The sequence below is a fragment of the Theropithecus gelada genome, chromosome 12 (assembly GCF_003255815.1).
Source record: "Theropithecus gelada isolate Dixy chromosome 12, Tgel_1.0, whole genome shotgun sequence".
Classification (NCBI taxonomy): Eukaryota; Metazoa; Chordata; class Mammalia; order Primates; family Cercopithecidae; genus Theropithecus; species Theropithecus gelada.
In genome coordinates, this window is record NC_037680.1 from 100,990,737 (window position 1) to 101,004,030 (window position 13,294).

The 13,294-nt window shown below is 38.2% G+C and overlaps 1 pseudogene; it reads left to right on the forward strand.

Moving 5' to 3' along the window:
* The first annotated feature begins 8,712 nt into the window (after positions 1-8,712).
* On the forward strand, positions 8,713-9,536 carry LOC112636044 (annotated as a pseudogene).
* The last annotated feature ends 3,758 nt before the right edge of the window (positions 9,537-13,294 follow it).

A 13,294-nucleotide genomic window follows, 5' to 3' on the forward strand; every position in this document is an offset into this window, starting at 1 on the left:
ATCCACATGGAAAAATCCTAAAGACATTAATTATAAATGATTTATCATCCATTCAAATATTAGGAAGGAGAATTGAAAGGCAAATTTGAAACAGGAAATGTTATTCCTTAAAAATAAGGGCTTTTCCTCATTTCTCTGAAAATAGCTAACTCGAGGATTAATTTCACTATCAAATCAACAGCTAAGACTTACCCTACCATTTCCACCCATTAAGGAGCTATTACTAATAAAATATCTGCGGATATGGATAACAGCTACTAACGGGGGGCATCTTAGGGTTCCCTTATAAAATGGTATCATGGTGGTGGAGGCAAGCAGGGATCCATAAACCCAGCTCAGGTAGGGTGAACTGTGTGTTATAGGTCCACTTGTTAAGATAATTTACTCACTTACAGAAACTTTTTTTAGATTACATATACACTCAACATACATGTCAACTTTTGCATGGAGTGGTGATTGCTGTCCAAGGCTGCAGGAAATAGGTGGGAATTTTTATCCTCAACCACTCTGCAAGGGATCCTGCAAAAGAACCACCAACACGACCCACATATGGTGGTGAGTTCCACATCCTCGCTATTGCCACTTGGAAGGGGACAGTGTCTGCCAACGCTGCCTGTGCTGAGGCAGTAAAGGTGGGCATGTTCAGATCACCTGAAGTAAAGTATAAACAAACTCTGTTTATGAAATCAGTGCAATCGACTTGACTATCCAATAAAAATGTGTATTTTAAAAGCATGTTTATACCAGGTTCAACTTGAAAATTTCATTAGGATAATCTGGATAACGGGGAAACGGAAATGCAGGAGCTAGCAATAATCACAAGCATTTTTGCAGTCTCATTTGGATGATGGCATTTCCTTTTGTCACCACTGGGAAGGCAATTCAAGTGCCTGTCTCTACCCATAGGGTGTCCTTTCCTCATACACTGAACTGAACCATGACCATCAAATGATAACCCAACTCAGAGAAGAGCCTGTTTTTGAAAGAGCTAAAATGTCAGTAATTAACTCTTTCCAAAGAATTAAGAAAACTCATAGTTGATTGTACTTGATATTATTTTTCCATCTTCCTGGTTTGCCTGCGACATCAGACAAAGCCATATTTGAGTCTGAGTTTTCTCAGTCATAAGAAAACTACATAAAAATTTGCTATTTAGTTACTTTTCAACGGTTGTTTTTTTCCATGAAAAGTTTACCTATAAAAGTAGGATTTTACAAAATCCTAATTACTGCAAAGAAAAATTTCCTCCTGACACACTCAAACCATATAATACTATAGCTAGCTAAATATTAATTTAAATGTAGACAAAGGACATAGGATATTCACAAAAAGAAATATGAATGACCAGCAAATATATGAAAAAGTTCAACTGCTTTTATTGTTAAAGTAATGCAAATATAAACGGGATATTTTTCCCTCCTATCAAACTGGCAGAGATTTATTTTGGATGATAGTATTGGGTGTTGGCAAGGACATGATGAGTGTGCAGACTCTCTCATGCACAGCTTGAGGAGGATTAAGCAGTAGAGACGTTCTGGCACCAATGTGTCCTCATATATAACAAGGGCTTCAAATGGCAAAATTATAGCTTGGCTCAGGAATTCCACTGCTAAGAACCCATAGCTGAACTTGCTAATTTCCCCCTAATATCCATTGTCTCTTTCATTTTCAGGTAATTAAATTCTGAATTTTAGCTGGGCACGTGGCTGCCCAGAATAAACATTACATATCCCAGCCATCCTTACAGTCAGACATAAACTGATTAAATTCTAGGCAATGGGACATAACTGAAAATATTATGTATAAGCTCCCGAGAAATGTCTTTAAAAGGCAGCTGCAGTAAGTCTTTTCTCCTGTTTTGTGCCACTTGGAATGTGAATGGATGGTGAGGCTATATCTTGGATCGCGAAGATGAGATCCTCACCCCATTAATGTTAGATGAGAAAACTGGAAGTGGCTTGGGTCCCAGACAACCATAGAGATAGAATGCCACTCATGGTTCTATGGGATGTTTAAATGTAGAATTTTGTGTTACAAAGAAATAAAAAGCACCTATCATTATACCACTGTTGTTATTTTGGTTCTCTGTTGCTCACAACCAACATGAAATATATCCTAAAAATTCACTAAAATTTCATATTCAAGAATGTTTATGTTCACCATTGTGAAGAGCAGATAAATATCTGTATGTTCAATAATAAAAGAACAATTATATAAAGTATATTATGTTCATTTGATGCAACATACTTTACAATGCAGTAATGGAGTCATGAGACTCTTAGTTTTGAGGATATTTATTGACAGCCCATGACATGTGCTAAGTAGGGGAATGGAGAACAATACAATCTTTCACAAGTACACACATCTTCATTTTAACTAAAACTAATGTATTAGTACTTATTCATGTTCATTCACGTATCTATTTTGTAAACAAATTCTAGATATTTCCACTTTCAGATCCAGCCTGTAGTTTTCAGCTGCTAGATTGGGATCAATTTGTTATGTAGCAATATGTAACCAATGCATTTTATCTTACCCATTTTTATCCTTTTCTTTCTTGACTTCTTTTGAATAAATCAATTTTTTAATCACTGTTGTTTTTCTGTGGTAATTTAGAAATTGTACATTGTTCTTTTATTAGTTTAATTATTACCCAAAGTTACAACTTGTGTATTAACATATCAATGTCTACAGTTAGCACCTTTATTTTCTCCAAAATATAAGGACCTTAAAGAAAACTTTTCAATTCAACTTATCCCCTTCCAACTTATGTACTATTATGGGGTGTATTATAATTCGTTATTATTATTACATTCCACAATTATTTTAGTTCGCTTTTTAATTCTTCGTTTATTACATCTCAACTCTTCCATATAGAATCAGTTTTATCCTGATTGAAATGCATCATCTGTTACTTTTCTTTTTAATAGAGGTGGTTCTCACTATGTTACTCAGGCTGGTCTCCTGGGCTCAAGCGATCCTCCCACCTCGGTCTCCCAAAGTGTTGGAATTACAGATGTGAGCCACTGCGCCCAGCCTGTAATTTTGTAATAAGGGTCCACTTATAGAAAACTCTTTCATTTGTTTAAAATTATTTCATTTAAAAATATATACAAGATAACATTCTTTTGATTTTCATTGTTGATGTTTGGAACTTAGTTATGACTGTCTAAATATTGGCCCTTTGAAGATTATCCTTTTTCCCTTTTTCTTTGATTTTCTGAAGAGATGTTTATGATATGTCTAGGTGTGGAGCTCACTCTCTTATATCTCCTTCTGAAACTCAAGAAAAATATGAAACATATATCTTTAATCTCTCATTAGAATTTATTTTCCTTTTATTTTCTTCCAAGTTGTATTGTGGATTATTTCTTTGGGGGTTATAATTTTGCTTGTTACATTTATTTATTTTCTAACATTATATTTCTCATTCAAATATGGAAATATGCTGTCACTTTTTATTTTTACTTTTCTATTCTAGTCACAGGTATTTTAGATGTGTTTTGGGTTTTTTTGTTGTTGTTTTTTTTTGTTTTTTTTTTTTTTTGAGACAGGATCTTGCTCTTATCACCAGGCTGAAGTGCAGTGGCGATCTCAGCTCACTGTAACCTTCGCCTCCCAGGTTGAAGTGATTCTCCTGCCTCAACCTCCCAAGTAACTAGGACTACAGGCACATGCCACCCTGTCCAGCTAAATTTTGTATTTTTAGTACAGATGGGGTTTCACCATGTTGGCCAGGATGGTCTTGATCTCCTGACCTCGTGATCCCCTGCCTCAGCCTCCCAAAGTGCTGGGATTACAGGCGTGAGCCACTGCGCCTGGCCCTAGATGTGTTTTATGTTTTTAAACATGGTCATCATAACTGATACATAATCTGCATTGATGATTCCAACCTATGAAATTTTTGTGGCTGTTTCTCTTTGGTTTTTTGATGATTTTCATTCACAAGGTCTTGACTTTGCAAGAGTTGCTATTTTTAATTGTGTAGTGGTCATTTACTTTACAAATAATTTGTAGAAATAATTTAAAGTCTGGGATACAGATACTTTGTTCCAGAGATAAGTGTGTTTGCCTCTTCCAGTTACCTGGGGTACCGATAATCTAGGATGACCTTAAACAAGCCCAAGCCCACAGCTCCAGATTCCCTTAACTATCTGGAAGAAACAGATATACATAAGAGCTTGTTTGCTTGGGATTCATTCATTCTTCCTCACTTGTAGTGAAGACGTCTTTCCTTACACATTCCATCTTTATGCAAGCCCTGAGTTTTGAATTGTCTTGCTTGCCCACGAGGCTGTCAAAACAGAAGTTCATATTGCTCAGCACCAAAAGTGCCATCAAGGAAAAAGCAGTTGCCGTCTTTTCTCTCTTCCCCTTTTCCCATTTCCCCTTCAATTTTAGCTTTGCAATGTCTTACTACTTTCTAATCTATTTGATGTTTTTAAATCTTTTCTCCTGCATTCAGAGGAAAGATTTACCCAATAATACAGCCCATTATCCCAGGAAATTATAAGTCACCTAACCACCTACTTGACCCATCTGCTAAACGTTAAAAAAGATTTTAAGAAAGTAAACAAATATTTTTAATAACAGCATAGCCTCGGATAGGTCAGAATGACTAGTGTGTGTTTATGTATGGCTATTGTGTGCTTATTCTCAGTATGGGTTTAAGCCTATAAACCCTTACTGCAGAAATAAAAAATACTTGATTTTGTTTTTCTACCCTAAGGAATTCCCATTTATTTCTTTTGTGACAGAGACACTTGTCTTACTGGTACTTTTATTAAGAAACCCGATAAAGGTTTGCCTTTTCTTACAGAAACTTTACTCTTCTTATCATTTATACTCTTTAGTGGGGGGGAGGGAAAGCAGAACTAATGGAACTCAAAACCAAAATTAGCAAAATTATTAGAAATCCTTGAACTCCCATGTCCTACAGCATTGCCATTAGTTTTAATATTTATAAGGTCAATCCCTTCACAACCCCACAGATTCTACTCCTATTAACTAATAACAGATTACCTCAAGAAATGTAGACATTTCACCCCCAAACTTAAATTCTACCAAATTACAATGAAATATGATTAATTACTACAAGAGAGTCATACGATACATCCAGCTCTGTAAGCAACAGGTATGAACTACCTTTTCTAACTACCCACCTAAAGTCTCTGTGTAATCAACAATTTGGAGATTTAGTCTCCAAAAAAAAGACACCACCGAACAACTGCCCTCGAGTCCTGATGAAGACGACCTTATCAGGGACCATTAACAACTGACACAAAAGTAAAACCACAAAATATTGCTCCTCACTCTCATGCTTCCCAGCTCAAAAAAGACACGTACCTTTTCCTTGACTACTTGACATCCATTCCATCTGGAAATAGTAAACTGAGGATTCTCAGGAATCTTCTAGAAGATGCTGATTTCTGAGGCAGACAGCTTTTGCCCAGGATAACTAAAATGAGTAGCAAACCTCAAAACTGAACACCTTCTGCCCAAGGTGGAACAAGATTAACTTCTGATTCCTCAACACCTTTTCCAGCCTATTGTTCCATTTTGGTGCCCTCTGAAACACTAGTAGGATTTTCCTTATTTTCATCCACTTATTTCTGATCCCTGCTGGTCTCCTACCACTTAAGGAAAAATAAAACTCTCCTACACATTTTTCCTAGACTATAGTTAACCACTGAGCCAAATAGGTGCTGGATCTATCACCTTTTACCTGACATGCCTGACAAAATTTAGTAACTAATTCTTTACATACTTCAGAAGCCAAATTCCCTTTAATAGGGCCTTTCTAGTATATACATTTCCCCAATATCATCAATCCCAATTTTCAGTCTTGCAAATAATAGACCTTGAACTCACATTGACAAATTGCTTTTGCTGGCATCGACACAATCCTATCAGTAAGACCTAGTCAATCAAGAATAAACACGAATATGGGGGCTATTCTGACTGCGATAGTCAGTTTGTTTTCTTCAGAGACACCTCAGCCTGTCTTGCAGGAACTGTTCAACCTCATGCTAGGATTTGTCCAACTCAAGGGACACAAAATTGGCGCCCATCTCTTGCAATAAATAATACTTATACTCCCCACACAATCTATGCTCCACTAAGATATTACTCTGTGTACCTGACTACCACATATAATGTACCCTGTCTATTTTGTAGTCATTGTTAGAGATTTTCAGATATTTAAAACTACCATCCCTCCAGGAAATCACATTTCCTTAAAAATAATACCAGAAGCTTCCAAAATACAGCAAGTGCAGGTTATTTGAAGCAACTTCCAAGAAGGATAACAGATTCATGCTTCATGAGGACTCTATAGCTACAGTTCCCACAGTAGGTATAATACAATTATAAAAAGTGGCCCAGATCTTGTCTCTAATCTTATTGGAAGACACAAAATGACACTACTTCTGCTCTGAAAGCCCAACTCTCTGGTCTAAATCAATTAACCACAACTGTCAAAGACCGTCATATAGTGGTTGATTTTCTCTTAGCTGGCCAGTGGGGAATTTGTACTAGAGCAAATACTATTATTCCACCTATATCAATACCACAGAGCAAATAGAAAAGTCTGTCACAGAGCTTTTTTTTAAAAATCAGCTGATTCTCTAAAACAGGCCCAGCTAGATTCTGGGATATGTTTACTTGCCTTGCTATTATAATGTAGGGCTTAGTTTCAAGATCTATTACAAAGACTAATAACATTTTTTTTCTAAAGTTGACTATGTTACATTTTACCAATATATCTGCTGCAGAGCCTTAAATGCTACCATACAGCCGTTGTCTCATCAATAGGTCAACAACTCATCCCACAGCACAATGAGAGATTAATCCTGGATCACTAGATTATGTTCAGTGAGCACTGTTCTAATATTAATTAACAAAACTTGGCAATGATGAAAATCTGGATATCATAGGTCAGTGCCTTATACTGTGACTTCATCTGTCCTTGGCCAAAAGAGGAATGGAGAAATTAAAAACAAACAAACAAACAAAAACTGCCTCTGACATTTAGAAGCTGGCCTGGCACTCACAACTAATCCATGTTTTCTTCTGGGTAAATAATCTCCTAAATAATCTCCTAAATAATCTCACAGAAATTCAATCTCAGACAAGGGTACCCTGAAACCATGATAAAAGGGACCAAGCAAGGCCACTTCATAATTTCTTAATTTTGTCTAAGCACAGAGAAAAACAAGGTCATCATGTCACCTACAAAATACCAAGCATACTCCCTTTGGATCAAAATGAATAACTGCTGTGTCTCCCCACCATGTGGATAAGGTTTATTGAAATACCCAATTCTCTACACTTCCTTAGACTCCCCCCAAATTACTCCATCAAGGTGCAAATTCAATTGTAGATTCTAACATCTTTTTACTGAGATCCCCAGTACCCCCATGGTGTATGTTCCCTTGGCTGCAATGAGTAATGAATTTTATTTATTTAACTTCAGGTACATTTCTGGTAGTCTTTTGCTGAAGTACATTGACATAGATAATGTCAAATTTGTTTTTCCAAACAAATTGATTTTTCTAAAACAAAACTGTTTAATGACCAGCATAACTCATAGAAAACCCTATCGCGATTGCAAAGCTAGATCAATGAATAAAGACTTATAATAGATCGGTGGTGGGGTGGTGAGATAAGGGACAATTTTGAAGGCTCCATGCTTGTGGCTAAGTCAAATTTACAGACACATCATTTAACAGCCAGTGGTAAGAAATTTCATTCTCTATTGACTCCTCTCAAAAAAGATTAAAGCGATTCGAGCATAACCTAAATTAAAAACTTCTCAAAAGCCTCTGCTTCCATTCCCTTGTGCTCCTGCTTGGAAATCTTGCATAAGGCAAACCCTAGACTCTCTCCTACAACCCAAACACAAGGACTTCTTCTCCTTCTCCCCCCAGCCTTTTATTATGTAAATCATTTTAGCCTCTTCCACCCGGGTTTCAAAAGGGTCAGGAAAAAGGAGCAAGGCCAATGAAGAATTCCCACTAGCATTTGGGGGGAAAGCGGGCTATGCAGAACATTCGGAAGTTAATCATCTTTTTCCCCTCCCTAAACAACTGATTGAAGGATAATGATATCAAGAAGTTAAGTCTGGCAAGAGTTTTCAACCTCATGAAGATGATTTCTATGGCAAACTGCTTTAATCTCACTCAACATAAGTTATCCCATATTTCAAAATTATTTTGTTTCCTTAGAAAGATTAATAAAGAAAAACCAAATTTAAAACTATTTATAGGATATCAAATATTGTTAACACCCACACACAAACCTAAGTTTCAAGTCAAGAAGTGTAGCCGTGATGACATTACTAGAATGTCACCTCCCCATCAAAAGTTAAACGACTTCGAATCCAAAATCACATTTGTGGAGTCACAGCTAAAAAGAGGTTGGTGGAATCTTAAGTAATTATTGGTCTGTCATGATAAATGGTACCAAGAATTATGAGTCATATAATAAAGGTATCACTTCACTGACACTAATCACATTCTCATGGTTGTAAAAAGCAATCGTTACTTCTTATTTAAATGGGAATAAAAGACTTTGACATTACATTGGATTTTTCATAACCTTCGGGGGTACTTTTTAAACTTCATTTGATTTGCTTGACTTTATGGAATGAACAGTTTATAAACAAGAAAACAAGCTTTTCGATTCACCATCTGCAGCGGAACCACCATTAAAATGCAGATTTTTATAAAATCTCTTACAGAGAAGACCGCCACTCTGGAGGTTGAACCTTCAGACACAATAGAAAATGTAAAGGCCAAGATCCAGGATAAGGAAGGAAATCTTCCTGGTTAGCAAAGACTTATCTTTGCTGGCAAGCAACTGGAAGGTGGATGATATGGTTTGGCCCTGTGTCCCCACCCAAATCTCATCTTGAATTGTAGCTCTCATAATTCTCATTTGTTGTAGGAGAGACCCGGTGGGAGATGATTGAATCATGAGGGTGGTTTCCCCCATACTATGCTCATGGTAGTGAGTAAGTCTCACGAGATCTGATGGTTTTATAAGGAGTTTCCACTTTCCCTTGGTTCTCGTTCTCTCTTGTCTGCCACTGTGTAAGACGTGCCTTTCGCCTTCCACCATGATTGTGAGGCCTCCCTAGCCACGTGGAACTGTGAGTCCACTAAACCTCTTTTTCTTTACAGATTACCTAGTCTCGGGTAGGTCTTTATCAACAGCATGAAAATGCACTAATAAAATGGACATCCTTTGTCTAACTACAACATTCAAAAGGAATCTACTCTTTGTCTCATGTAGAGACTTTGTAGTGGCTCTAAGAAAAGGAAGAAGTCTTACACCCCTCCCAAGAACAACAAGCATAAGAGAAAGAAGGTGAAGCTGGCTGTCCTGAAATACTATAGGATGGATGACAATGGCAAAATTCGTCACCTCTGTTGGGAGTGCCTTTCAGGTCCTAGTTTTTATGGCCAGCCACTTTGACACATTCTTGTGGCACAGGGTGTCTGGCTTATCACTTCAACAAACCAGAAGACAAGTGATTGTGTATGAGTTGATAAAAAACATGAACTAACAACAATAACAAAAAGAAAACTAAGTATACATCTTTCAACTGACAAAGCCAAAATGTAGGGAGCAAGAATAAACTGTCAAGGCAACAATAGTCCTCATTTTCTTGCTTCTCAATCACCCACTAAAATCTGCACTTTAGTAGGGCATCTGGTTACTGTTGATGAATTGCTTTAACAAAAAGTCACCCCTGCTTCCTTGGCGAGAGCAATTTTCATGATTTAAAATTCCATTGGAGGAAAAAACTATTACTAGGTATACCATGTTGCTAAATATGTTCAGGAAAATCCACGGAATTGTTGTACAGAAGGAGTACATTTTATTCAAAAGAAACTTCATGTGAATCTTTTCATCAAGAAAGTTGCCCCATCCCCATCCTCTACCTACAGTTTTTCTTTTCTTTTTTTTTTTTTTTTTTAGACAGAGCCTTGCTCTGTCGCCCAGGCTGGAGTGCAGTGGCATGATCTTGGCTCACTGGCTTACTGCAAGCTCTGCCTCATGGGTTCACACCATTCTCCTGCCTCAGCCTCCCGAGTAGCTGGGACTACAGGTGCCCGCCACGACGCCTGGCTAATTTTTTGTATTTTTTTTGGTAGAGACAGGGTTTCACCATGTTAGCCAGGATGGTCTCGATCTCCTGACCTTGTGATCAGCCCGCCTCGGCCTCCCAAAGTGCTGGGATTACAGGCGTGAGCCACCGCGCCCGTTCTACCTACAGTTTTTCTTTGTGATATTTGAATTTTCAGATATTCAGCTTTTTGAAAGAGGGGCATATTAATCAAAAGTCCGTGAAAAAGAGACAGGGAGAGTATAGCAACAGCAACAAGAACAGTCAGGAAAAGGTTCAGGTTACCCTGCTGGTTGGCTGTGCCCGTTAAATCTGTGTTCTGGAAGTAAGCAGAAGGCTCCTAGTTCCCTTGGTATAAGTAACACAGGGGACAGTCAGGACATTGAGTTTCTACTGGCAACTGTCACCCTTCAATCATTAGAAACACTTTGGGAGGCCGAGGCAGGCGAATTACTTGAGGTCAGGAGTTTGAGACCAGCCTGGCTAACATGACGAAACCCTGTCTCTACTAAAAATGCAAAAAATTAGCCAGGCGTGGTGGTGCGTGCCTGTAATCCCAGCCACTCAGGAGGCTGAGGCAAGAGAATCTCTTGAACCTGGGAGGTGGAGGTTGCAGTGAGCCGAGATCACGCCACTGCACTCCAGACTGGGCGACAGAGCAAGACTCTGTCTCAAAAAAACAGTCACTGTTAATGAAATATCTCGTAAAAAGAAAAGCATTCTTTTAGGTCATTAATTTGCCATGCCCTGCAATTTGTTTGTGATTTGTGATAACTGGGTGGCAGCACAATTTGGTTTGTCAGAGCCAAGATTTGGATGAAGCAGGTTCACTGTGCACTGATGACCAATGTGTCTGAGTCCAGCGAGGCGAAACACCCACACATACAAGTTCATGAAGCAGGTCTTTACTTACAGGTAGACGATGAGAGACAGCAGAAGGCTAGGAGTCATTCTGAGCTGGCCCCTCAAACTCAGGAAAGCTGCTCATTTGCGTCGCCTCATTTGCACAGCAACTCAGGAACTGTGAAAGGTTGCATGCATCTGAGCCGGGTCAGTCCAAAGCCACCTGGAGAACTGTCCTGCAGATTATTGGTCCAAGATCCCACCTCAATCAATGACACTGCACAAGCTACTACGCGTATACATTGGGCACATTTATTTTTTGCTTTTTCGTTTGAAATTTTTCCAACAGATACTGTTACCAGAAAGGGGTCCTGATCCAGACACCAAGAGAGGGTTCTCAGATCTGCAAGAAAGAATTCAGGGTGAGTCCACAGAGTGAAGTGAAAGCAAGTTTATTTGGAAAGTAAAGGAATAAAAGAGTGGCTACTCCATAGACAGAACAGCCCTGAGGGCTACTAGTTGCTCATTTTTATGGTTATTTCTTGATTATATGCTAAACAATGGGTGGATTATTCGCACATCCCCTTTTTAGACCATATGGGGTAACTACCTGACGTTGCCATGGCATCTGTAAACTGTCATGGTGCAAAAGGGAGTGTGGCAGTGAGGACGACCAGAGGTCACTCTTATCACCGTCTTGGTTTTGGTGGGTTTTGGCCAGCTTCTTTACTGCAACCTGTTTTATCAGCAAAGTCTTTATAACCTGTATCTTGTGCCGACCTCCTATCTCATCCTATGACTTAGAATCCCTAACCATCTGGGAATGCAGTCCAGTAGGTCTCAACCTCATTTTACCCAGATTCTGTTCAAGATGGAGTTGGTCTGGTTCAAACATCTCTGACAATACTACAGTACAAAGACCAAAATAATGAATCTCCATGTGCTCATCACCCAGTACGGTAGGTTGAAAAATAGCTCCCAAAGATATCCAGGCCCTAATCCATGCAACCCTTGAATGTTTCTTTATATGGAAAAAGGTTCTTTTCAGATGTGATTACATTAAGGATCTTGAGACGGAGTGAGCAGCCTGGATTATCCAAGTGGGTCCTTTTATGTAATCATACATATCCTTCTAACAGGGAGGCAGAGGGAAACTTAACTTCAGATGAAAGAGAAGAAGCCATTTGATGGAAGCAATGGGAAGCAGAGTCAGAAGATGCAATGCTGCTGGCTTTGAAGATGGAGAAAGGGACCATGAGCTAAGGATGCAGGGAATACAGCTCAGGATGCAGGCGAAGTCAAAGAAATGGATTCTCAACTAGAGCCTCCAGAGGGAGCAGTCCCTGCAGGCACCACACCTGCAGACCAGTGAAACTGATTTTGCCCTTGACCTCCAGAACTATTGGAGAATAAATAAGTGTTGACTTAAGTCACCAAGTCTGTGGTAACTATTGCAGCAGTCATAGGAAACTAATACTCCAGTTTCAACTATTATCAAATTTTGGTGTCTGACACACACACACACACACACACACACACACACACATGCCCCAACAGACACTCCATTGTCTTATTTTGAAGCACATCACATGTACAATAATACTTTATCCATAAATACTTCATTTTGTTTTATGAAACAATATGAACTCAAACAAGAAAATAAGCACAGCCACAATAACACAAATAAAAATAATTAACAAAAAGTTATTAATATCAAATATCCCTTTGTGTTTCAAACTTCCAGATGGTCCCATCATTGTTTTTTATACGTAAACATCATGTTAGTTTGTTTAGATCAGGATTCAAGCAAAATCTACACATTGCAATTAGTTGATTTATCTCCTAATTATTGGATTTGTGGTTTCTATCATGCTATCCAACATGGTAGCCACTAGTCGTATGTGGCTATTTACATAAATCAATATAAATTGAACAGAATTTAAAATTCGGTTATTCAGCTCCTGGATCTCATTAGCCACACTGGAATACTAACATGTGGCTCATAGCAACCTTAGTGGACAGACAGACATACAGAATATTTCCATCATCTCAGAACATTTGATAGATTCTCCCTTTTTTTTCTTTCTCTCTCTCTCTCTTTTTCTTTATTTCTTCCCTTTTTTCTTTGTCTCTGGTTTTCTGTCTTTCCTCCCTTTTTTGGTCCAATAAAATCTCTTATAGTTTGAATTTCTTGTAGAGTATTTCCTTGATGTAATTTAACGTTATGTCTTTATCCCTTGTGCTTTTTTGTAAATTGTAGTAGTTATATCTACAGGTTTGATAGTACTTTTCCTTTTTCTTTTTCTTTTCTTTTTTTTT